This window comes from Perna viridis, chromosome 6 (assembly GCF_037379345.1).
Source record: "Perna viridis isolate PV_CMFRI_1.1 ecotype Kerala chromosome 6, ASM3737934v1, whole genome shotgun sequence".
Taxonomy (NCBI): domain Eukaryota; kingdom Metazoa; phylum Mollusca; class Bivalvia; order Mytilida; family Mytilidae; genus Perna; species Perna viridis.
In genome coordinates this window covers 13,377,944-13,402,847 of record NC_142450.1, presented here as the reverse complement: position 1 = coordinate 13,402,847, position 24,904 = coordinate 13,377,944, and the positions used below count along the sequence as shown (strand labels likewise).

General features: G+C 31.0%; 1 long non-coding RNA gene across 2 annotated transcripts in view; it reads right to left on the bottom strand.

Annotated features, from left to right (window-relative positions):
* Positions 1 to 24,904, bottom strand: part of LOC148613719 (uncharacterized) — a 68,325-nt gene that overhangs the window by 28,138 nt on the left and 15,283 nt on the right. The window contains exon 1 of one of the 2 annotated variants that reach the window (XR_015923433.1): positions 5,690 to 5,817. The exons of the other annotated variant lie outside the window; for it this stretch is intronic. This is a non-coding gene — a long non-coding RNA (uncharacterized LOC148613719). Of the gene's footprint in view, positions 1 to 5,689; positions 5,818 to 24,904 lie in introns of those variants that run through there. 2 annotated transcript variants of the gene reach the window in all.

Below are 24,904 nucleotides of genomic sequence, written 5' to 3'. Positions count from 1 at the left end.
CTATTTGCCTATAACAAGATCTCAAATTTGCACAAATGTCCATAATTCAATTTTCATACAAAACTGATATTATATGGACTATCCAAATACAAATCTATAAACAAAGTTTCAGAAGAATTCACCGTGTAATTATTTTTTTAATGTTTAAATGACCTTGGGGTAACCTTTAAACAAATTCTTTCTCAGTCAAATTAATGGCTAAAATCTTGTAAATATTTAGTAAGGTTACTAATTACAATAACCAATTTTGAAGGAAGAGCGTTGCCAGACACAGCATGATGCAAAATAGTGTCACACAAATATTCGTTTTCTGCATGATTGGACAAGTTTATATGGTATACTAGTAGTTAAATGCTGAATAGATACATATGCTGAACACTTGTGTCACAGCTACAAAATGAAAACAGAAAGCTTGAAATCTTACAAAGAATTGTAAAAATCTTTTTTCTCAAATCTAAAAGGTTCAGAAGTTATAAAACTGGCATGGTTGTTGGTTAGCCACTTTGTCTCATTACAGAGAATAGTTCAGTATTTCAATTTGAGTATTTTATCTAAAGGAATCTTGGATGGCAATGGAAATGTCATTTCAAACATTTTCCCACCTTATGTACCCAATTGAAGTATTTAATCAAAACCTCATATTTCTTAGTTGCTCTACTTTTTATGGCACAGTTTTTGAAGGCTGACACCTTGGTTATAGAATTTGAACCATTGCTTGGAGTTATTCCCCTTTAACATCAGTGTCAGTTTGAAGCTTGCAAATTTAAGAGTCTTTCAAACATTCTATTGACTAAAATCCTTTCAGTTCGTATTACCTCCCTTACCCCAGGTCTACTACCTTTAAGGGTTCTTTAACTCGATAATCGAGACAGTATCTGTAAACCGTTACAAAGGTAATTATTGAGGGATGAATTTTTAGTGAAATGGTTGTTTGTCCAAAATGTGTATAATACTACTGAATCTATTTTATTCGGTCTATATTTGCGAAACTAGCCAAAGTTGCACAAGGAAAATATAAAGTGAAATACTACTGAACATTTTTATCATGAAATTAGAGTGTTACATAAAATTTTAGTTATATGGTATAAGAAGTCTGGACTAATCCTAAGAATGTATTAATGCAAAAGGGCTGTTAAGAATATATATAGAAACAGCAAAAACAAAACAAAACACAAAAATACAAACAAAAACAAATACAAAACAAAAACAAACAAAACAAAACAAAACAAAACACCAAACAAACAAACAAAAAACAAAACAAAACAAATAAAAATAAAGAATTCATTTAAAACAACAAATCCCAAAATTATTATGATATTAATTTTAAAGAATATTTTTGGTTTATTTTGCCACATATCAAAAGGAACATAAGGGATTAAATGACTTGGAAAATATTGAAACGTTATACGAATTGTGTTAACTACATGTTTATGACATGTAAGCTTCTTGGTATAAACAAATGTCAGCCGGCAATAACGTTTTGCAATAAATACATAATATTCAAATTCATTGGGAATGCTATCAGGTTGTTAAAGTTACGCTATTTAATAAAAACAAGACATATCATATATCATTTCCTTAATAACAGTTAATTAATGATTATAAGAAGGGATGGTATTGTCTATTTTGTATTTGATTATACTCAAAAATATTTTTGATATCATTTTTCAATCAAATACATTAATACATCATCGAAAGTAGAAAAACAGTGAAGGGAGATCTATAATCTAACTTCGCTTAAAAAACAACGAAACATAAGACAACCAATGGGTAAAGTTTTTCTAATGAGGCTCTCTTCTGAGGATGTCCGGGATTTCCCAGTCTTGCATTTTCTAGCAGTGATTAATTCATTTTCTCGCTTTAAAATTTGTTTTGTGATAAGTACACCGATTAAGAACGTTCTTCTTGTCAATTCCTTTTTATTTACTGGACGTCATTTTATCTTTTATCATGAGGTCACTCACGTCGTGTTTTTATTAAATCTCACCCATGTGTAAGATAAGGATATTTCACATGGCCAAAGTAGAAATTCGCTTATTTCTTGAGTTAGAACATGTTTTTTTTTATACTTAATTGCCCTACGTTTGATTGTCAAATGTATCCACAAAAAAACATCACTAGTATCATGCATTGCAAAAGTTTAAAAAAATCAAAACGTAAAAGGAAGCTATTAGATATTCGTCAGAAATGCTATTCTTCTAGCTGCAAATACCACCGATCGTCAGTGTTTTCTGACGATTGCTGACATGTTGTGCCTCAATCTCTTTTTTGTGTATTTTGGATTGATATAATAGTGGAAAATAGGGGAAAAGTCCCAATTTGCGCTTACTTCGGACATCTTTATCAATTACCTATTTACTTTCACTTTAAAAACCGACTTCGTGACGTCACAGCTAAGCCAATCATGGTTGGCGCCAATAGGCGCGGGAATTTCAAATTCCCTTATGATATAACAGTATTAATTTGTTAAGAAAAAGAACATTTAACAGACCAGTTTCGATATTTATGACTTGCATAATAACATAATCTTCTCCTTTAATTCGAACGAACCATGGAATAATCAGTGCAAACAAGCTAAATTTAAGATGGATCTGATAACCATTCATGAAAAAACAAACAGTACACAAAAGTCAACGAAGGTTGTTTTTTATTTGTTGGAGATGTTTATCATCTAGTTTTATGGTTGACATTACCAGACCGTTCAGAAATAGAAAAATTACTTTTCACTCCATATCACTAAAATTGAATGGATTTCAATATCGTTATTTTCGTGATATATTTTCTAATCCTGTGATTATTTTCTGGTTTAGTAGTTTCAAAATATAATAGTGTTAGACGTGATGTATATCTATTACCTTCAATGTAAAACGACCTATCGGTTAGGATGACATACGATTGATTTGAAAAGCATAAAAGTTTCATCAAAAGACTTACATACTTCATGCAAATTTCTGGTAGAACGAACATAATGTTGACAAAACGTAACTATTACCTTAACCGTTGTCTTTATCATGTTAGAAGTCGAATAAACCATTCATAACGGATACCAAAATAATGTAAGCGTCATCATATAGAATTAGTTTCGGACAATTAATCTACAACCGTCTGCACGCCTATGGATAAAGCCGGCTTGCCTCCTCCTCCTGAGCCCTTTACTTTATTTAAAATATGATCAATAAACAGAGAGTACCAGCTCCAAAACCACTCAGTGTGCCTTGCATAGATCAATTTTAGTAATATACAGGTCTTTTTTTTAAATTACTACTAAATAAAAACTTGTCTTAATACAGCACAGACAACACCAGTTTGCCCTTAAATGTAAGTTTTTGTTCGAATCTAACATGGATGTCAAAACCCCACTGAACTGACAACCAAACTGTCACTCAAGGATGTTTTCTTTATTTTATAGACCATTATATGATTTCTGTATCACTAAATTTACCAACATGATATGGACAATCTTGTCGGTTACCTCGATTCTGATTGTCAAATTTAACTTTCAAAATGATGGTTTTTGTCATAGCACGTTATACCCATTGACTGACACTTAGGCACTGTTCTAGGACTGTTGTGGTAAATAGTTTGAAATGATAAAAATTTCTTGATTTATCGAACAAAACCAGTTAATATGATCTCCCTTTACCGGCAATTTTATATGTGTATAGAGTATTTAAAATGCATTTTCGAAATGGACAGTTCCACAAATATGTGGTTGAGCTTATCGCTATATGCGTGATTCGTACATAAATATTTAGGTATTTTAAATCATGCTGCATAAAACAATTACCATTAAAACGATCACGTTCCAAAAACCTTAGATTTTTAATAATCTTAAAATGATTCAATTTTGTTTTTATATGTTCTATGTAGAATATACGATAACATCATATTACGAATTGACAATTCGAACAAGGTCTGTCCCATGTATTAACATTATATTGTATTAATACAGCTAGTTATGAAAACGAATACAATGTATATTTTGACCAGAACGCAAAACAATTCTTCTATTAGAACAGTTACTGATCTTAAAAGCATCTGTGGAAATTATATTATCATATTATATACCCTTATATAGGCTATGGTGTTGTTAATGAAAAAAAGAATTATTAAATAATTAAAATGATAACCGACAGTAATGTCACAGAAAAAAATTAAAGTTCACAATTCATGATTTACTTTTGTTACTTTGTATGTATGATTTTAGTTACTTTATGTTCTTTGTTGTGTATGTCTGTTTTCCATGTCTGGTCTTTGTCCCTGGATTACATTCTTTTGATTACCGCTATAATCTTGGTTCCCTTGATTACTCTTTCAGATTTAAGTGTCAGTGTCTTTAAGAATCAGGTGGTGGTTGAAACATGGTATGAAAAAAACCTCGTCATTTTGATAATGTAATCTGACTATTTTTACCATCAGAATCACGGAAAAAGCAATATTTTTCATATTATGTTGGTGCATTGATTATAATTGTATGGAAATGCATTGAAAATGAACATTTTAAGTGCTGATAACTCTGTCAAAAATCTCATTTTTCTAAGATTCTATTGAACAATTTCTGAGCAAATCCAATGATGCAGAGATCAAATAATGGTAAGATGGTAGGGTTTTGACATGCATGTTTCTGTTTTTTTTTTTTTTTTCGTTTTGCCTGATTCTTACAAACACATACATTTAAGAATCATCGTTAAAGACAGAAAAGACTTTATGCGCTAGTTATTCCCTGGGTCGGTTCAATATTGGCACCTTGAACATGTTCTTATTGCTAAATTAGATAGTTAAATATTAATTTGAATAAGGACCTCTACTAAAATTAAGCCTTGTGAATAAAAAAAATAATAATGATCATACACGCATTGCAAATGTCGGTATGCTGTTCATTTGTGAAATAAATTGTATACAAGAATTAAATAAAACAGCATAACGAACAATCCACCACCGATGAGTTATACTAGAGAACAAAGAAGGACAGTTTAATTGATAGTTTAATCTGATTATGAACCTTGCATTTGAAAATTGTTTGACATTGCGATAAGTACATACGGAAATACATTTAACACGTGATCAAATGCAGATAAAGCATGCTAGTAAGCTTTAGATCGTGCACTGGGTTTTCATAAGTTCAGGAAGGTATATAGTTACTGTGACAGTACTTTTATTTGTGTTTAATTTCATTGATTTGAAAACTTCCTCATACAAATGCATAGGGATTTTCTTTTTCGTTGGGAACCAAATTTGGTGGTCTACCTAACCCACGAAAACCACGAAAATTGGCACCCAACAAACAATGATACTTTTTCAGTATTATATAGTTCATTTTACTATTACCATACTGGTGCATCTAGTCCATGTTCCCAGGAGTTCGGATTGCCCATTTACTTTTGTTTCTCTGTACATGATATTTTGGATATTTGATGTTTTTTGTTGTACGTGTCTATTTTTTTCTTATCCAGTCGATTTTCTTTTTGATTACCGTTCGAAGAATATTTCCCGTTTGCCTATTCATGGAGTACGTACCTCATTAATACAATGCCAAACATTAAAAAGGATAAAATCGCATGTCTTTGTACTCAATAAATTAAACAAACTGTATATATATATATATCAAACATATTTTGACCTTAACCTAGATTTCGTTATCATTAACTATTGTTTGATTTTTAATTTAAGTTTTACTTGCACTCCTTACCCATGTGTGAAGATATTAGAAACATCACAAATGAAATTCCTCCTGTTTGAGTTAAATTAATATACTATCGATAGCGAATCGTGAATTGTAGTTTTATGACAAGAGTGTGCCCACTTTCACACAATAACTGTTTCGTTCCATAACGTATATAGATATAGTGTTGCTTTCAGACAGTATGTGCTCAGTTCCATATAACATATTGATAAGGTGCTGATTAATATTGACAATCTTGTCTGCAGTGCATTTTATTTGCTTCTCTTGATTAAACAGTTCTGACTTTACGATCTAGCAAACTGAAAACATCGAATATCTTAGTTCAAGCATACTCAAAACAATATAATGATTCATTGTTTTGTTAGCTTTATGTATTTTTGATGAAACCGCCTTGTTTTTATTAAATATAAAAGTAGTAGATGTGGTATGATTGCTAATGATCATCTTCCAAAAGCCAAGCAACGAACGATTAAACCTCTTCAATGGTGGGTAAAACCCATACCAAAAAGCAATTTGTAAAAGGCCCCAAAATAAATGAAGTGAAACTATTCAAAAAGGAAAAACATACTATTTTTCAGGGTTCGTTAAAATTATCATTTCTAATACACTTATTTGCAGGCCTGATTTTTTAATTCTAAAACGATACCATTGCTCAGCATGACCAGATAAAATAAGGTATATCAGTAAGCACAAAAACATAATAAGTTGAGCTATAAGTAATAAGTGTTTGAGAGTTAAGGAATTTGAAAAAGATAATAAAATAATATTGGGAGTTAAATTTAGGACTGGGGTTTAAAACATAAGATATGAACAATTTATGGGACGGTTATGGGTCCTGTTTTTGGTTCGAGATATATGTATCTCAAAATTTGTAAGTAATCATACAATTTTAAACAAACAACACACGTAAAATTCAAATCATGTTTGAAACAAATGCACAACATTTTGCAATAACTGGGATATAACTGGCAAAGGGAAGCTCAAGAAAAAATGTGTATTTTCATGATGCATTTAAAAGATTGAAACTTCGTCCATTACAGCAGTAAACGAACCTTTTATTTGCCTACATATCAATTTACATATATGATTTTATGTTATATATTGGGATAGTATGTAATCTATCTTTAATGCCAGACAAATTTGATATCTTCTAAAGAAAATTGAAAACAAAATCGTATATCCAAGAAGACAGAATAATGTTAATGACAATAAAATTGAATTACTTTCTCACTACGAATATATACTTTCGTTTTATAAATTGGATATTTTGAAAGCAAGTCTTTTCAAGATGGAACCTATACGAACAATTAATTGTGAAATGGTTATATGCTTAGCTACCATATACAATGATTGTCCGTTCTTACTCGTCCTGCATTCATAATTTCTGAGGTAGAACCTAAAAGGTATTGTTTTTGATCCTGAGATATTCTTGGAATTGCCCACTGCAAACATACGTGATACTTATCTTACGAAATACGTTTTGTTTATCCCTAATGCTTAGTAAGACTAATACATAGATAACAAGATAAACGATACAGCGTCGAACAAAAATTGTTTACTATAGTAACAAAGGTCTGACCGCCTGTAAACGTTGATGTGTAGTTCATATCTAAAGCAAGCCATTTGTTTACCGGTGCAACACATGCATATATCTTATACTTTGCATGTACACATTGACATTATTGAAAATGCTATTAGTTAATTCAGGAAGCCAATTCTATTTTTTGCGATTGATTATACAAACACTGACCATTAATAAACAGACAAAATCCGTTTTGAATAACAATTTTTCAACCGCTTTCTATAAAAGATCGACACCTTAGGTTTGACATTACGCTACATATATGATAGACAGAATAGATTAGTATGCGGAGACATTTCCAACAAAATAATATTGTTCTGTTGATGCTATAACCTGCTTGTGGGTCCCTATAGACTTGTTAATTATGTTTTAATCCCTTGAGCATGTTCCAAAGATGGTTTATTTCGGAGGACATTCATTACTTTAGTTGGAATACATTCATCGGGTTTATGAAACCTATTATCGCTAATACAAAGATGCTGTTGCCTTCTTATACAGTTTAGATTACCAGACCAATTCATGGTCTCTGATATATTAAGAATTCAGGCAGTTACTATAATTCAAATCAATTTGTTTCTTCTTTGCAGCATCTTGTCGAGTCACTATGTCTAGAATGAAATGAAGTTGTAGGTGTAATAGCGAACCCCAGTAAGGAGTGTAAATTAAATTGATTACTTCTTTTCTCATTGAATAATCGTTACCTTTCATTCGTCTTTTGACAAAGACAATTTGATAACTAAACGGACGCAATGGACGCAACGGATCAACGGACACATACAAGCTGTCTTAAGTTTTGTAGCATTAATGAATTGATAAATGTATACTACTGTAGAGCCAACTATTTCTTTCAAGACAAAACACTTCTTTTTAAATCAATAGGTTCTGGATGAAAATAAAAGATAGCATTTCATGCAGAGGTTTACATTTTCATATTTAATGTCAATAATCAAGCAGTTTGAATTCTAATTTCAGCCCTTTACACAGGGTAGGGAGAGTAAAGACGTTAACCTGGCAGCCCGGGTAATATTTTGGTTACACAAGTGTCTCTCAAATATAACCACGGGTCACCAGTGACGTCTTTTGTCTTTTGATTGGCTGGGTGGATATGACGTTATTTTACTTATTTTATACGTCCTAATATTCAAATTTTTAATAGCAACGTTTAAATATTTCTTCCAAATTACGTAGATTACCTTTCGATACAAATACACAACAAATAATTTAATTTAGATTTAATTTCTAATTTCATCTTGGTCTTTACTTTATTTCATAAGCGGCAATTTACTCATATATTGTGCATATCCGTCACTAGTGACCTGGGTCTATATTTTAGCAATCCTAGGGTCGCTTGTGATAATGACCAGGGAACAAGATTAGTAGATACGTATACAATTTACCATATATTTCTTTATTACGTAGAGTTTCAATTGTACTACTTTTAATTGCATTCCAACGTATAGGTGATAACTGATGGAAGCAAATGTTATATTTTATGTTAATGATGGGTGGACATCACTCCCATCATTACAATATTTTCAGGTCTACAGAAATGGAACGAAACAAAATTGGTTTGATTGATAACACACATTGGCAATTTTAAAGATTAAATCATCAATGGAAGGACAGCTGTGATAATTCCCCTTTTAATTTGAAGGTTTTGGAAGAATTTTTTTCATATTGTAATTATTCGAAGCGTTTGATCAGCTTTAAGTCTAACCTATACGTGTGGAGAGGTTTTTAGGTATTCAGTCACATACAGCGTCCAATGTGACAAGGATAAATTACTCATAGTTGAAAATTCCACGTGCTCTATATCGTACTTTGATATTCTTCAATCACACAATTGTCTATGGTAAGTTGACTTCATACAGTCAGTTCACAATTTATCACGTGCCGTAAAGCCTACGCGTACTTTAAGACGTATTTCCAATGTAGCTAATAAAGTTCGTACGTTTCATGACAACATGTTTGTCCTTCCCCGTATTTGTTTCGAGATGCACATAGCCATATATTCATTAACGAGTTCATTGAGTTTACACTGTCGATTCCTTGTTTGATCACTGTCTGCAACACGCACTTGTAACTGTACAAGTTGTTTTAACAAGTATAATTATAAACCATAATGATGTAATTATCTAGGACGATTAATGAAAAGTGAGGCATGGTAATTGCAATCTCTAAGATTGCAGTCACAATATGAAAGCAATCGACTTAAGCGTTAATTACTGCACAACTCAACCTATTCTTAGACTTGCCAGCTTTTAATTTGAGTTTAATACGCTTACGTGGGATTTTAATTATTCAACTTATTTTACAGTGATGTAATTTTTAAAAAACGTTTTGAATGTCAAGAGACGTTAATTTCCTTTGTTAGTTGAAGGAATGATAATAAAAAAAATCAATACCTATACAGCCTATTTTAAATTCTTATTCAGAAATAAATATACAGCAATTTTATTTAACAGATATTTATATGTATATCAGGCTTAGAAATTACTCATAACAAAATAATGTACTTTCAAAGTCACTCATTTTATTTTGGCGACTTGATTCTGCATCGATTACCAACGTATCCTCACCCGAAAATTTTAATTTGCTACACGTGTTTTATATATAGAGCCATCGTCAGTTTGACAAAACACCAATCATAACATTTGTTATCCCAAAATGGTCTTTAGTTGGATGTCATTTATAGGGAAATAATCTCACAGTCAATTTAAGATTACCAAGATAAATGGCTGTTTACAGTCAATGCAAACGCATTTGTGACGTGGTTGGTCTTCCCTCACATCTTTGATTTCCGGAAATAAACAGTTATCATGGTAAATCTAACATCAGCAATAGCTATTTTATAGCCTTTTCTCCTGACAATCGGCCAAGTCAATTCATCTATTAGGTTTATAGCATTCTAGCCAATTGAACATTGCCATCAATTACTGTAAATTGCAAAAGACTTATGTCTTTAAAAGGTTGTGTTTATTCATTTTGTTAATACCATGGATATCAAATTCATCGGAAGAATTAGGTTTGGTTTCCCTATATCCGCTCTTTATTTGATTAACGGTTCTGTTAAGTCTATAACTGACATATAGCTTATTTGTTTTCTTGTACTCGTATTGATTATTTGTATATTGTATAGTCAAGCAATTTATCTTGTCTTCGTCTTGTTATATAAATATTTGCAAAAACATATTACATCCTACAGTAACCTTCGTGATTTGGTTTTTGATAAGCCTTGTATGGGTTATGTGATATCAACACTATGATCAACTACTATACTCCACAAAGATACTCTTGACAACTGAACATCCACAACTATGATGTTGATAACAACTGAACATCCACAACTATAGTGTTGACAACAATTGAATATCCACAACTATGATGCTGACGACTACAACTGAACATCCACAACTATGGTGTTGACAACAATTGAATATCCACAACTATGATGTTGACGACTACAGCTGAACAACCATAACGATTATGTTGAATTTGTTGTTTGTATCAAAAACCAATACACATATTCGATAATAAACAACAAAAGCAAACGATGATCTAACTATGACGTATTATAGAAATAGAGATTTGAAAAAAGTATGCCAATCAACCGCGAAAAAGTGTCATGTACTGTGCATACTAGGGCAAAAACATTAATTTCAACTATATTCGATTTCGTATTTCAACCATTCAGTTGTGAGGTAATAGGAAACATCTCAAAATATCAATAGAAACAAGATGGCAGAAAAACAATACGTTCAGTGCAAATTTCTCGAAGAAAAAATAAATATGAAATTTTTCGATCTCGGAGGTAAGAACAAGAAAACATTGTATGAGGGTTGCTGTCCAGAACGACATGAATAAAAGTTTTTGTAAGGAACTCATGAATAATTTAATAAAATAATTGAAAAAAGAAACTGTAAACAGGCTTAGGTGAATTCGAGTATAAATATTATGATGTAGACGCAGTAGATAACTTGGAATCATTCAAAATAGAATGGAATGGACAAAATATGTCGGATTTAAGAATTAGTAAATGGACGGTTTATGAGTGTGGGGTGCTTTCTATTATGCTGTTCGTTCGTTGGACAGAATTTCATTGTGGTCCATTATTGGTTCGTACCAAGTGGTTACCTTTAGAGACGCGCCAGACAAACCGGAATTAGATTAAGACAAATAAGGTTTGTACCGGAAGAACACACAAAGAAACGTTAATTTATGTAATTGTACATAGGAAACAATACATTGCCCACTACCCCTATTCGACTTGTTCGATAGTTGTGGTTGTGCTTGCTAAGCAAAACAAAAAATTGTTTGCTAGAATACATAAATAACAAGTGTTCGTACATTTGTACATACGTCATACAAACAATGTCGTTTACAAAAATGTTATATTCTACTGTAATAAATTGTCTGTAATATTGCGTCGAATGGTATTACTTTGTTCGAAACTGATTGTGTAATACTATTATAGGTATTCCGGGATAGTAACCAGATTAATCGAAAACCAGATTATTTTCTACTTAACTTGATGAGTTATTGATCTTGGCTATTATTGTCTCCTCCAGGTGGCAAACTTCACAGGAAACGAGAAATTTTGCACTTAATTGTCTTTTTGGTGTACAATAAATGCTCATTTCAGTCAATCAATCTTCCATTTAGAAACAAAAACAGAACTATTAGGTATCTTGCCGTAGGAGTCTGTGTGGTAAAATCACCTCCTACTACTAGGGCTAAGAGCCAGCAGGCATTAGTGTTTTAATTTAGAACAGTTTTTGCTCCTAAATGCGTTAAGCTATTAGCACTAAATCTATTTGCACAAGTTTGTAATAACCAGAGAGTATTCAATTGTGATACGCATTTTTTTATTTCCTCTGTGTTGGATAAAAAACTGGAAAATAATTACTGGAATAACACACAATGAAGTCTTAATGACTCTCATTGACGCTTTCAAATGATTTTTACTCTTCTAATGTGGTTCTAATTGGTCAATACATTGTCACACAGCAACTGAAGCCAATCATATAAAATGCCGAAGTGTCATTTGCAGAAAAATACAGGGAAAAATACAAGCCAAAAACAGAATAAACAATGGGCAAAGTATAAAATCACAAATAGCATAAAAAATAAGAAAAAAATAATAATAAATAAACAATCAAACAAACTACACAAAAAATCAAAATCAAAACAAACAAAAAACAAACAAACAAACAAAAACACAAACAAAAACAAGCAAAGGACACATTTTAATCGTTTCATAAATGCTAAGGACAGTCAAGTTCCCAATTGATACTTGTTATGCTAGATCGTGACATTAGTCATTTGAGGAAATTCAATTAACCAAATGAATGCCCTAAGCGGACAAGGCTCATTTTTGTTATAAAACATATGACATAAATTATCTCTTTGTTCCCACAAAAACGTTATTGAGAAACTCATGAAACCTAAATACCCAAACAGCACACATGGACTCAAAATATGTTCGTAACATATTTCATTTGATGTTATCAGGTATTCAATTAAACAAGCACTCCCTTTCTTCTTTTGATTTATTGCTATGTGGAAGTTTCTTTATTTTGCTTTATAAAGGATGAAGCTCGAGACTTTTAGATATTAGTTAAACCAATTTGTTTTTTCTTTTATACATTTGCGAGTATGGATAGCCTTTTCAATGAAAGACTGATACACAAATATATAATTGTGTTTATCATGTACAATGGTCACAATAAAGTCATTTGGATTAAAGTCTTGTGTTTAAATCTTTTAAGATTAACATGGCAGTATTACTCTCCATTGAATAATAGGTTGAGGTATTGAAAACTGCATGCAAATGTATCATATATAAGACAGTGATCAAAAGGAAAGGGAACTTTAGATCTGAAAAAAGTAAAGAAATTGTCTATCAAAATAAATGTACTACGTTTTTCAACGTCCAAATCAGCTCAACGTTTTAACTTAAAGAGTTTCGTGCATAAAGTAGCTGTACTTACTTTCCTCGTTTGTCTACCCCGGACTTGACTTTTTATGAGCAACTCGACGGGTGTTTCTAGAAAAGCAGAGAACGCTTACCCTACCGGTGCACCTGGTCCATGCTTCCAGTCTTTAGTAGAGTCCGAGTTCCTCATTTACTTTTGTTACGTTGTATGTATGATTTTAGTTACTTTATGTTCTTTGTTGTTTACGTCTGTTTTCCATGTCTGGTCTTTGTCCCTGGATTACATTCTTTTGATTACCGCTATAACCTTGGTTCCCTTGATTACTCTTACTTAATATTTTCCTTTTTTCAATTTAATGTGTATTTTATGTACGACGTAATCAATTCGGTACTGGAAAAGATGACATCACAAAGAAAATCTCGTTTGTAACTATGTATAACATTGATAAGCAAGTACAATAATCTGAAAAAAATTGTTTGCATTAGTTTTAGGTACTTCTATGTCTAATGTAACCTTATTATCATACATGCCATTAAAATAAATCTTCTCTTTCTTTACATTAGATGGAAAGTCTGAGCATACAGAAAGTATGGTAACAATTATTACTTCCTCTGTCAAACATGCTCAAACAAAATACATTAAAAAATGACTTTCGGTGTAAAGAAATTGGCAGGTATATCGCAACTTGACTTTAATCTAATATAAAAAAAGAAGTCTAAACATAAAAAAACAATAATTTCCAGTTTATTTCACGTTCGTATGTTCAACTTTATAGTTCCTGATCAAATTTACGCGAACAGCCAGACTTTAAACCACCGGAATCTACTTTAATTGACTCGACTCTATATAGAGTTGTCACCTACAATGTTCTTTTTCACAGCGTAATTGCTACTAACTTTGTAGTAATCCCCTAAAACCAAGTTGAAAACGTTAGAATATCTTACGTTTATATCCAGATGTCAACTGAAATTGACAACTGATTAAGGAATTGAAATAAAAAAAAGAAAACGGTTTCTGTTTTTTTTTTCCTGTTTACGGACTTTCAGCCGTTTTGCATGATAAAAAATTAACTATGGTTTGTTTTACAACATTTCCTTAACACATCTTAATCTTTTTTTATCTAAAACTGAGAAATATTTTGCAGGTACGCTTTTCCGATCTTAAGAACAAAAGAAACTTTTTTGTTATTTAATTTAAAAAAAAAAACAAACAAACCGTATTTTTTTCTCCCATATATTTATTATGATACTGATTTTGAGATATATGAAACAGAATATTTTACTATATCTGCCATATATCACAAGATGTTTAATCAATAGGATCTGTCTTAATCGCTAACATGTACCACTGAGATAATATCTTACGTGGATTAAACATCTATAGGTCAACTTCCTTTGAAAAATCCCATTAACATATTTCAGTACAACTGTATGCATACATCTACAGGCTATAGTAGATTCAGTCATTATTCATATCTATAATGGGTTGCTTGTTTATATCATATGCAATCTTAGGATTGCTACAAATATAGAAAGGACAATAGTCTACAATATCTGTTATTGTAAGTTTAGAGTTCATTGTTGGCATTTATCATTGCAATTTTGGCAGTTGGTACCTCTTGAACTCGATTTCAATGATTGAAAAAGGAAACAAAAAGAAACAGAAAACTCAAATTGAGAATTTTTTTGTCTCCTGAAATTACAATTGGATTGTATTTGCCACAAAAATAGTCGTATCGCTGTTATGTTTTTTTTAATACAGTTTATCGCAATAATTTCTCAATTTACTCTTCATTGCAACAATTTTAACATTTACCTCGTATATGTTAGATAACACCATTTATTTGTCTTTTTAATATGAGTTATAAAGATGGTTCAGTTTAATTACATAAAGCGTAATTTTGAAGAGAGGTCAAACCATATTGAATGAACGTGGGAAGAAATTTCACCTGATAACTAAGAAGGAAAATACAACAAAATGAAATAAAATAAATGAATGAATGACATTGACAGAAAATCATTCATTTTGAAATTTCAATTGCAGAACTTTTATTAGAACTACTACTTTGTTGAAATCACCCCAAAAAATAATTATAATAATAATGGGACTCTCCTAATAACTAATCATCGCTATTGTTTGTATGCCAGATATCAGCGTAATTCTGAACGTATTATCAGAATATTTCTGGGTTTTCCTATTTTTTTTTATGTTATATCAGTTGGATATTTGATAAGGTCACGAATAAAGTTAATGTTTCAATTGACTCAGCTTCGTGTTTCCAACTGCAACAGTTTCACAAATCAAAGGGAGGTTTTATTTGAAGAACTTTACTTTACGTTCGTTCAACGTTGATGGGGAAGATAAATGTTGCAAGTTGTGTTTATTTTGCACCGAGAAAATGTCAGGTTAACACGCACGAATTATGTGGATTGTAAATCAATCGAAAAGAGACAACGAAATACTATAAAACTTGAAAAACTGTCGTATTTATTCTTTGTCGGAGAAATTGCCAACGTTTACTGTTTCGAACAATAATGCAAATATGGTCATTTGTCAGTGAAAATATATTCAACAACAAATATTGAAATGCATAAATAAACAGTGCAGTAAATGGCTTTGGGACTGATTTGATTTATCGTTTTCAATCTCTTAAAATGAATTAAAATACAAATATGAAATAAATAGAGGAAAACAATGGTTAAATATATGTTAATCCACTAGAAGGGACGATTTTTCTTCCACACAAAAATCTTGGATTGATCATCTGGTCTTTTCCAACCTTCTGATTTCCTTGAATACCATTATGGAATTGTAGCAATGCTATAATATTGTACCGATATGTATATATAGAATAACTGAACTGCATGTTCAGCATTATTGTCATACTTAACATTGTATTTAACAATGTATCTTGAAAATCTATGTTACTGGAAGTATATTATACTTTGTGATCATTTTCCTTGACCAAAGCAAACGTTCAACAAAACTTCCGACAAAATGTCCTCATAGGAAATAATAATCTTCCTCCCCGCCACAGTGTCTGTGAACAGATGATTCAATGACCATAAAACACATTCATCGAAGAAGTCCCTGTACTTTAAATATCATTTTATTATATCATGTGTATCATGTAGGTAGTTAAAGGGTTAATTATCGCTAATTGCAAAGCCAAAGCCTGCCAATGGATTTCCAAAATATCATCAAAATATACATATTCTGTACCATATTGACTACCGATTTCATCAAATTTGCAAAGTAGAAATTTTGTGTTGTTGCCTGTTTGTATTGCAGTATAGCGGAAACAATTAACCGTACTTGATGCAGAAAGTTTATTGTGCTATATTTCCTGTAAATGTCTGTACAAAAGTCAAATGTTCAATTAAGCGCATTTCAATGCAATTCTACCAAAGTTATATCAAATCGTGTCTTTTTCGTGTTTTTTTATGGTTTAAATAGTCAAATTCAACTTTCAAAATCGTGTTTGTCTTATACCATGTTTCACCCACTGCCTTATTCTTACAAAGACTTCACTTATCTATGAAATGGACATTTTCCTCCAATACAAGCATTATAATGTATTTGTATGCACAATCCACAGTAAGGATAAACAGATGAATTTGCTATGATTCCCATGTAACAACAATATTGATGTATTACTTCATTACACATTCATCATCTTTGTTTGTAAAATACACAAAACTGACATTTTCATAAATTTGAATTATACAGCTTAACGCTATCGTATGCATTAAATAAACAAAACTAGGTTGTGGTTGTACAATTTTTAAATGGGAAACTTTGATCATAATTTGAATTGCAAATGCTAGAAACAGTCTTGAAGTCACTTAACATGTTTATTTTCTTTCATCATCAATTTATCACGTACATAAAAATCAAAATTTTGAATAAATAATTACCACGATGATCATGGTAAACTAATGGTCTTATACTCTATCGAATTGTCAAATTTGTCTAGCATGTAACTGAACACTAACGAAACAAAACAGAGCAAGTGACATTTCCATCAAATTCACACATTTTAGTTCGAGCCATTTGGTATCACACGTGTTTCATACATGCCCATATCCCACCTGAATATAGTAAAAAGCGTGTTGGAAAATATAAACAGTGAATGATGAGTTAAATTTGGATGAAACTTTCACTTGTAGAAAAAAAAAGATGTAAATATCCGATTCAGAAAGGTTAGAAAACTAAAAGCAGCCAACAATTATCTGCCTTATCATTTCAGTGCTGGAAATTTGTAGGGATCAGGCAAATTTGAAAAAAAAAAAAAAAACAGAAAACACAAAAGTTTAACAATTTTGGAACATAGTTTATGGTCTGTTGACGACAATTGACAGTTTATCTAAAAAGTATCAGAGTATGCAGAGAATGATAAGAGAAAGTGGGTTATCTCCCTTTGATGACGAAATGCACTGCATATCAAATAATTGAAACCTTGAATTATTGACACACAAAAAAAAAGAATCTTATTTCTGTATTTCATGTATCATTTTGAATACGATTTCATAGATAGATTTGTGTAGTTTTTTCTACCATATGAAATAACACTTAATAATTTTAATAAAAATAACTTAATAAGAACTAAATACGATAGGAATAAGTATTAACAAAATATCGGGTTTTTTTTAGATTGATGTAGCGGCAAAGGAAAGCATCAGTCAAAGACTTCTTCTGGAAAACGGTAAGTAAATTTAACGATTTATTTATCACATATTTGTTATAATATAGCATGATATTTATTTTCAAGCGACCATGTAAAAATCGTAGATAAGGAAAGACTTGAATGGACAATGGGATGCATACTTCATTTACAAGACCAAAAAGCGTGTAGAAAATAATTAGATCAAAATGCAGTATATTTATCTTCCAAGGACATTTTAAACTAATTAATCCCCACCCCAACCGAAATAAAACAAGACAGACAAAAACAGCATATATGCTACAGTATAGCTAGAAGAATACACAAAAGAACTGAATATTTTTAGATAAACACAGACTCTACTAAAAGCGGAAAATTTGGACCAGGTTTTACACTGGTATTTCAAGGTCTCAATGAAAGGAAAAAATGTATACAAATTGCAAATACGAATATCAATTTAGTTTTTTCACAAAAAAACCCCCCAAAAAACCCCTTATTTCAAGAATACAAGAGCAACTACGTTATGTCAATGAATCGATTTTTAAAAATTATAGTTTTAAATACTACTAAAATTACATATTAACTACCCAGTAATTGAAACCCAAAAGATAAGTGTTGGCTTTCTAAGTCAATCCATCCTCTTTTTGTCTTTGTATTTTATGTTTGTATCAGTTGCTTTGTAAAACCATGGACTTAGCCATATCTTTTAGCTTGAATGATTAGTTTCTTATGCAAGAGGAAAGGCATGTTTAATGACATACCGTTGTAATTCCAATTTTGCGTGTAAGGAAGAATGTAGACAAAGATACCTTGGATAGGATTTGATTCTGCGGAGGCACAAATCTTTTGATTAATCACAGATTAATATTCAATCGATTGTCAAGTTCGTCTAATACTTGTTTTAAGTTTCATGTCATAGTATGTCTTGTTATGTCTGCATTTGTTTTTTAAATGTTTAAGAGAGATGTTTGAAATAAATGTCAAAACTCATAGTCAATTTTAATTATTTCGATAAACCAACGATTTAACAACCTACTGTACGTATATAAATAGTTCTTCTGATGTTTTACATTAGCAACGTAGGGAAATAGGGTGTAAAACCGCTAGGTCTGTTTTCTTGAAAAAACTAAGAATGCTATTAGAAACAAATTTGAATCAAACGCTTTTCATCTGATTACAAAAAATGTTTTAACAACGATCTTGTGTACATGGTGTAATTAACAGTACAAAAGATATAAGGTGATTAAAAGTGAGAATAATAATGATAACAAAAATAACTTATTTAAATGCTACAAAAGTGATATTTAAATCAGCTCGTTTTAATATGAAAAAAGGACAAACTCTTCGTGTGATAATAGGTATGAGGTTGTTCCCGGTTTTTTTAAACTTAAGTCTACTAACGTGCTTTAAAACGAAAGAGGTTTACAAAAATAAGATAAATCATTTGAAAGAACCCGTAGTAATAAGTACGAACCACGTTATGACAACAAAAACACTTGTGCACAGAGTTGCTCGATTTTAATTAGATTTTTACTCCTGATGTGAATTTAATTTCAAAATTCTGAAACCCAATCCCTAACACGCACTGCTTTTTTAAACCTTTATTATCAGTAAAGAAAGAATTGAATGCACTGCGAAATTTGATCAATGTTTTGATTTTTGTGTTTACCACCGATGATAGTATAAAGTCGAGACCTAAATTGAAGTCTCTTCTATCATATTTTATTTTGAAAATAAAATTTAAGATCGAATGCTATTAGCCTTTATACGTTGTAATTCCGAAGCATTCGAATTAACAGCGTACATTAAGACAAATGGATGCATACATCGAATGCCATGATTATTTTCATTTTAGGAAAATCACAGTATATTAGGCCACACATTTGACTAATTTTGCAATCACCTTGCACAAACGTCCTAATTATTACTTTAGGACAGACTCTAGGTATCTAACACTTTAAAAAAAATAATCAGACAAATACCAAAAACAAAACGAAACAAAGAAACTATGAAGAAAAAAAACAAACTTTACTTTTAACTTAGATACAACAATTAAAACAGAAAAAACACAAAAAAACATAATGTTAATTAGTGGTATGGAGCTTTTAACAGTGTCATGACAAATGAAAATTAAACAAAACTTCTAAATGTTTCACACTTGAACCCATAATTGTGCTTTAGCTAACAAATAGCATTCACATTGTATACCGAAAGCAATTACAGAAGTGCATTGTATGTAACATTAAATTCTAATTCCTATGTTACAGTTTTTGAATTCTTATTTACGTGCACTACAGGTACTTTGAAGGTAGAACAAAATTTCTTTTGTACTTTTAGGGATTGACATTTGGGAAAAAAAGTCAATCTGTTGACAATGTGGGCATCGCTTAGATGGGTTCTCGAGAAAATTTGAATAAAGATGAAATGTGCGCATTATGGATGGGATGTTGAGAAGGTTTTCAAGATCAAAAGCACCGCTACATTTGTATGAAGGTAGTAAAAGCAAGAACAGAACACAATTTAAAAGGGAAAACACGACATTGGTCGTCGTAACATGACAACGCCCACTTATGAAAGAATTGTCAATTTCGTAGTTAATTTTAAAATCAACTGGCAAAATGTTCAGGATGAAAACTATTCAGGATAATAATATTTTCAAATCATATATACAAGTACTGATCGAAGGTAATATCCTGCATTAAAGGTTAAAAAAACAAAAATGAACACAGATGTAACAAATGTAAACAGGTTATAGAAAAACACGTGCTATGAAAATGGACAGAAGCGTCGTAAGGGTTTACTATTTGCTTTTTTTTATGAATAATCTTGCCAGCCTCTCATAAACGGTATACTGTCATGTCTGCCCATCATAAGAGAATGATGCATAAAAGGATTAAGTTGTCTTCACGGATGAGATAGTTAACAATACTTGAAAGATCATGAGAAAGTATGAAATTTAGTATTCCAATGTATTTTATGTTACCTGATGTAACGTTGAAGGTTAAAATTGGCGGATAATGAATTACTGTTTCTCAATTGAACAGGCGACAAATGTTCTAATGTACCGAATTATATATCCTTCTGCCGAAATAAGCTTATAGCTCGACAATTATTTTTTATTTTCGTCTGATCACGCTCTGTTAGATTTTACTGTTATGCAAGGAAAAAACCTCGAGAACATCTACATTTTGATAACCCAATAAAAATCAAAACAAATATGCAAAAGATCAATAAGACGCTATTGCCCAAGTCAATAGTAAAAAGGGTAAAACTGATGATCGTAAAAACAGAACTAAGAAAGTTTTTGTGAGCATTTAGGGCAAATTTCATTCAAACTTGATTCACCATAGAAAATGAACATTAAATAATTAATACATCGTGGAACAATGTAATCATTGATTTTGGCAGCAAAACATTATCAGTTAAAATATTGAAATAAAAGTTAAATAATCAACCTTTGACTTTTACGAAATAAAGTTTGAACTTTAACCTCCAAATTTTATTGTTTTACATATTTATATTTTTAAAGTGTATCTATTAATCTACCAAGGTCGTGTTTTGTTTTAACATATGTTATATAATAGTTGAAAGAAAGTTGTAGAATAATAATAAAAAAAAACAAGACACAACATAACAACTTAATAACAAATAAGGGTAACAAAACACACTAACATTAATCCCACCCATAATCAAGTTAAGTTCAAAACAAAACAAAAAAAAAGAAAAAGAAAAACTCGATTAATTTCAAAATCTCAGCTACAAATAAGCCAATTACAAACTTTTAAGATTAAAATATCAACTTTTTTTCTGCATAGGTAACCAAGGAAACAATATACAAAAAAGGTAAGGAGAGCCGTGTTGATTATACTTCCGTTAGCCAAGTAAAATAGTTTGTTATTATTTAAATAGAATACATTTTTGGCACAAATTACACAAGCAATCTGATTACTGTCAATTTACCATCCATGTAATTAATGCTCTTGACAGTTTACTTTGAACTCAGAGTTAATTTGATTTATTTTTCGAAATTGCTGGCGCAGCATGATTGCTTTTCAGATGCAAAACTTCATAGGTTGACTCTCTTGGGGCTGCATAATCACTCAAAATTTGACAAACAACATGAATATGAGACAAAAAATGACCAAGTTGCCATGGAAATGTCAATTTTAGAAATAATGACTGTTAATGTATCAATCAATTAGAGGTTGTTAAAGTTGTTGTTAGAGTAAGTTGAGAAAGAAAAAAAATGAAAGCTGACGACTCAATAAATGTACTTTTGAAAAAAAAATCAGACTGTTGAATAAATCAGAAATTGAGGGTTTCAGTATTCAAAAAAAGCATTTAAGTAATATCCAGGTTTTCAAGACAGTAATTGTCACATCGATACTGGTTATTAAAATGTTATCCATACGGTTTAGTTTGGTTCGGACAGGTGCTTGGTTTATCAAAGTTCGTCATACATTAAAGACAGGTGTTTTCGGATTTTTCTGAGTCCAGTTTAGAAAGATTTCACTGATATATCTATCATATGTTAAATGACAGGTGTTTGTTAAAAACATGTAACCATTGTACCTTCTTACTTTGAATAAAAAATTGATTGTTCTGCAATTTCTGACATGACTTTTTTTTTCTTGAAATAAAAATGTCACCTTCTTGACATCATTATGTTATACGTTTTACAACACCAATTATCTATAACGATGGCGTATTTCCGAACCAAACAGGAAGCCGTTGATCCTGCTAGAAGTAATCATGAGGAATATCAATATTATACCTGTAGTGTTTGCAAACTGTTCCATCTGTCAGGTAATGATTACCTTCTAAATGATGTATGGGTGGTTAAGTGAAACCACATGATTTCAGTGTACAAACAAAAGCAAACTATTTCGCTGTTGAATATTTTGTGAGTGTCAGAAATCAAATGCTTAATTGCCCTCACAGACTTCATGTCAAACGCTGTATATTAAATATATATCTAAGTGACAGTCAGGCAGATTGGTACACCCAAATATGTCAATTTTGTGGCTTAAGTATATTAAGCAAACAGAAAATACTGTTGACGTAAACGTGTTGATGAGGTACTGTGACTAATAAATTAACTTTTATTAATTCTTCACATATGCATTCAGGATATTGAACACTTCAACAGTATATTTTTTTAAATGATTTTTTATTATTAAATATGATACCAATCAAGTATTTGATTGTTTTTATTGAAAACTAGCACTTCAGGTAAAAAAAGTGCAAAATGTGATTCATGGTTGAAAAGCCTACATATTTTTATTTTTGATATTTTGTTCAAAATGTTACAGTACACAGAAGTTAACATGTGGCTTTTATATAACACGTGCTCTTAGGAGAAAATATAGACTGCACTGTAGAATTCAAAATTAAGAGAGATAACTCTGTAATTGACACAAAAATAAATTGAAACTGTGTGATTTTTAATGTAGATTACCTCATATTAACAGGCAGGTTGAACAACTAAAGATCTATGAAGCAACTAAATAACAAAAATAAAAATGTGTAGCCGTTTTAGGTGTATCACAGAATTTGCATGATTCTTACAAAGGCTGCTACTTAATAACTTGAATTCGATGTACTATAAAACCGTCTAAACCGAACCCCAAATCTTTCAAAAACATTTTGCTCCTGTTAATTTACTTTAAATGAATTTTGAATCTTAGTAAACCGAATCAATATCAATGTCTAAATGGTTTCACTGTAATATACTAGCCTGACTCTTACATGTACTTGTACTGTTTTACCTGCCAAAACCAATCACTTAATAAAGTAAACTTTTTTTCAACCAGACACTTAATTTCCTTCTTATCAATATAAATGAAATTTAATCTTTCTAAATCAAGGCTTTGACAAATATTTCTATATATCATAGGGTGTTCTGTTTAGAAGGATTTACACTTTTTGAAACATATGCATGACAACTTTGGTGGGAGTAAAACCAATTTTACAATGCCTTATTCATCCCCATTTAAAGTAAGGTCAACAATACACTTAATTATCAGACAAACATAAAGTTCATTCAATAATACATCCGATTCCAACATTGGAATACCTAAACATACAACCTGAAGGCAAAATGAGATTCTCCAGCCGTTGATCAAAAATGATCGGGACTTTTTAATCCCCGGGAGTTGATTAAATTTCTGCAAGAGATTTCCCGCCATCTAAGATTTGGAGTTTTCTACAGATTTCATGGAAGAAACAGTATTTCCTCCAATTCTCATGGCGATTGCAAAATTTCTCCACTCTCGATAGTTAAATTTTCTATTTAATTATCTCGAGTGGCGAAATCGTGTAATCCCAATGAGACTAAAGAAGAATCTATATATACACTCAAAACGCGCTGGCAGTTACGGATAGCTAGTTGAATATTCCGAATGCTTTATTGTTTTGTCTTTGTTTCTCCTAATCACTATTATAAATGTGTTTTGTACAGCACTTTGTCAATTTATAATGTTGAAAGACCTTCAGTTTGACGTGTATTAACGAAGCCGTTGTCTGTGTCTCTTTTTAAAATATCGGTTATCTCATTCCGTAATTACTTTCGTTGTGATTAGTGGGCAAGATCGTCCCTTTCTCGACTATGCGATCTAATATTTAATTTCAAGCCTCAGAAATATAAGAACTATACAATTAAGGTAAATCAAGTGCTAAACCCGAATTCAATCTTACTAATGCTAATATTGCATGCGTTTCTATGGTATTGAATAACACATTTTCAAATATCAGTAATTAATTGTAATTTCTTGTAAAATGTTTGTAGTCAAATTTATTTACCCGGCTACTGCTACAACAAACACTGCATCAAATTTAATACCAAATGGAATTTGTTTCATTTGTTGTAAAGCGAGTACATGTAAATTTCACTTAAATTTTAAAATTCCGAAATAGATATAAAGGTCGTAAGGTGCTTTTAGTTTTCGATATGAAAACGCGATATTCAATTTTGTTCTTTATTTCTGTTCTTCTCCGTCTGATCTGCTTGTAAGTTTAATGCAAAAACCATGACATGACAT